Raw genomic sequence first — 3,986 nt, 5'->3', positions numbered from 1 at the left:
TCAAAAAAATTAGACCCCCAAATTTAAAGATCCAATCCAAAAATGGACATCTGATATGAGCACACACTTCTCAGAGGAAGAAATACAGATGACAAATTAGTATATAGAAAAAATGTCCAGTATCATGGTTCAAATGGCTATTATCAAGAATTCCACCAGTAACAAACTCTGGAGGAGCTGTGATGAAAAAGGAACCCTTCTCCACTGTGGGTGGGAGTATAGACTGGTGCAACCACTGTTGAAATCATGCAGAAATTCCTCAAAAAGTAGGACTAGGGGTCCTATTTGATCCAGCTTTTTCCCTTTTGGGTGTCTTCCCAGAAGAATTAAAAACATCATACCACAACCATGTACATGCAACCATATTTACAGATGTACAGTTTGTAACAGCTAAATCTTAGAAACAACCCAAAAGCTTATCAAGCAAAGAATGGATAAAAAAGATGTGTTTTTTATACAGTGGAGTACTACTCAGCCATAAAAAGGATAAACTTGACACTATACTCTTACGTGAAATAAATTGGATGACATGTAAATATCATATTGTTTTTCTGTTGTGAGAACTCAAAAGTGTAAATACAGGTCAAAGTGTATAATAGGTACAGTATTGTAAAATATAAAGAAATTGTTCAAAAGAAAGGGGAACTAGGGAGGGGCAGGAAGAGAGGGAAAAGAAAAAAATGATTAAGAAAAGATAAAATGGAAAAAAAAGCTTTGTATATGAGGGGAAGAGACTTGAAGGGAGGGGAGAGGATTGGGAAAAAAAGAGGAATCAAGATATACCACATACAGGTACAAATTCCCTGTGAAGAATATGATCATTATGTATATATAAACTGTATCAACAAATTTAATAATAATGAAAAATAAATCTATCCACCTTTACACTGTGTATGTCAGGTATTTATCCCAGCAATAGAAATCACATTAATGCAAGGTCTATCCTATTTCTGCAGTACCTGTGCCTTGATACAGCCAGTGGGCACTGAGACAATTACCACCCTCACCAGGAATCCGTCTCCTCTTGCACTGGTTTGTTGAATGAAGGTTGCCCTGCATTTTAAAGTGCTGGCTCCTGGCAAGCTTATGCCTTGGGCTGTGCTACGCTGTGTTTAATGAGTCCTTGAACTTATTTTTTTATAGATCTAACTGACCTAATCAACAGTTCCTATAATTACTTGGCACAGATCTTAGCTGTACCTACCTTTCTCTAGGAGAACCTGTGTGACATTAACTTGATGATATCCTCTTCCAGGAATCTGTCACACATTCATTCAAGATACAAAAATGTCAGAAAGGCTATCTGGTGTCTCTTCTTTATTTTTGTTTTATAATATATTTATTGTATAATATTTAAAATTCTATTAAATGGATAGTAAGTCCCATAGAAAATTCATTAAAATTAAGACACAAACATCCTTATTTTTCATATGTAGTTTCCTGAGTGATGAACTTCAATTCACAAAGCACTTTGGAAGCATTCTACTTACCAACTGACTCCACCAGGACTTTCTCTTTCCTATTACCTCAAAAAGAGTAAATGGAGAGAACTGAGAGCATCTTGTTCACTTCTCTAAGTATACAGAGATCTCTGAAAGGAATGAAAGTGCAGGCAAGGAAGTACCCAATGAATAGAAGTCATATTGCCTATGCTCCATTTCTATGAAATAAGAAAGGGTGAGTAATATTTAGCAGAAATTTTATTTGGTCAACCACAGCATAGACTGATGGTTCAGAAATGATTTGTGTTCTTACATTTTTCTGAAAATGGGAAGGGGACCAAGAAATGAAGGGAGGGGAGGAGAAGGGAATGTAAAAGGAATTAGGATGTCACTGCCCATGATGAATGTAAATCAGTATGTACAGAGAACACGTACTGATAAAAATAAAAAATTTAAAAAAGGAAAAAAATGTTTTCAGTAACTGGTACTTGTACAGCTGGATATCTATAAACAAAATCATGAAGTTGGACCCTTACCTTATCCACACACAAAAAATTCTAAATCAGTGAAGACCTAAATTTAAGACCAAAAACTAGAAGAAGGTAGAGCAGATGAACTTCATGACATTGGGCAGAGAAATATTTTCTGAGGTATAATACCAAAACCAAATTGTAAACAAAGGAAAAATAAAGTGGATTGCATCTCAGCAAAATTACCATCTTTTGTACTTCAAATGAGCATGGTGGTGCCTATCAGGAATCCCAGCTATTCCAAAGGCTGAGGCAGGAGAGCTGCAAGTACCAGGTGAGCCTAGGCAACACAGAAAGAGCCCATCTCAAAAATAAAAAAGTGACAACCATAATGAGACATCATTTTCCACCTCAAGGTTGGTTAAAATAAGAGTGTAATGAATGCTGGCAAGGAAGTGGAGAAATTTGAACACTCATATTTTTATGTTGAGAATGTTAAATGGTGCAGTGTCTTTGTAACCAAATCTGTAGTTTTTGAAGTCTTTAAATATATAGTTACTTTATTTTTTGGTTTTCTGAGACAGGCTTGCACTAGTTCAGGTTAGAGCTGAATTCACTGTGTTGCCTAGGCTGACCTCAAACTTAAGTGGTCCTCCTGCTTTAGCCTCTGGAGTGCGGGGATGACAAGTGTATACTAACATGCCTTGCCAATAGTTACTTTGACCCAGGAATTTCAGACTGCTACGTATATACTCAAGATAAATAAAAACTTGTATGTAAAAAGAGATGTGCATTTTTACTTTATTTTTATTAGTATGTTTGCAGTACGTAATGACCACATTTGTTATGGGGGGGATTTGTACATGTACATAACACATTAATTTCTTTTTGTCCCTTTCCCCTTCTTTCCTTCCAATACTTTCCCTACTGTTTTACAAAAGCTCCATTTCTATTTCTTTTTTTGTGATAACAGATGAGTTTTAAGTGTAGCACCTGAAGCTATACAAGGCTGGCATTAGAAACTTCATGGGATTGTTGTACACATTCAATAAAGTGACAATGATGTGATACTACTTAGTATCTCATCGTTAGAAATATACTTTTGAATTATTTTACACAACCCACAGAACTAAAAACAAAATCAGAAACCATCCACAATTATACTAAATTATCAATCGAAAGTTTTACACGTAATGCTCTACAGTCATTACCTAGTGGGGGATACTGAAAGTTATGTCAGAATCTCATCCTGTTGCTCGCCACTGGGAAGGTTTCTTGAGTAGGGATGTGGCTAGCCAAAGGTGGATACAACCAGGACCAGACCGGCAAGTCAAATTTCTACCAGTTTCTACCTTTTTCCTCATTTTTTTCAATTCTTTTTTTTCCTCCTTCAAATCTTTTCCCTTTCTTTCCTCCCCTAATATGTGAATTTTTGTAATCACTCATAATATCTCAAAAATTAAGACAACCAAGATGTTCACGTACTGATGAATAAATAATAAAACATGGTATAATTTGTAAAATATTATCGTTTAGCCATAAAAAGGGAAGACACGTTACAACACAAATGAACTCTGAAAAACATGCTAAGTGGAAAAGGCTACTCACAAAACACTGTCTGATTTTATTCATGTGACATGTCTGCAAAAGGTAAATTTGTAGAGATATAGATTTATGGTTCCCTCGAGATTAAAGGAGGAGGTATGGAGAGTTTTGACATCCACAGTGTTCTTTTGGGGTTAAGAAAAGCTTATAAAATTATGATGGTTGCATGACACAAAATGTAATAACTGGGGGCGAACTGTGTTTTGTGTGAACTATATCTCAGTAAAGCTGGACCAACATGAAACAGTAGTGAAAATCATGGTGGTACTTACATGGGAGGGAACATGAAAGCTGAATGTCTACCAAACATATAGTATAGTCATGTAGAACAATCAAGTAATGCTAAATATTGAAGCTGACATAAAACCACTGGAATAAAAAGAATATGATACTGGCATACATAAGTATTACTGGTACAGTCTAGACACTGATTCCGATATATTGGAGTTTATTGTTTAATAAAGAAGAA

This window comes from Chinchilla lanigera, unplaced genomic scaffold (genome assembly GCF_000276665.1).
Source record: "Chinchilla lanigera isolate Chin_1 unplaced genomic scaffold, ChiLan1.0 scaffold00094, whole genome shotgun sequence".
Taxonomy (NCBI): domain Eukaryota; kingdom Metazoa; phylum Chordata; class Mammalia; order Rodentia; family Chinchillidae; genus Chinchilla; species Chinchilla lanigera.
Note: the sequence above shows the minus strand (reverse complement) of the source record.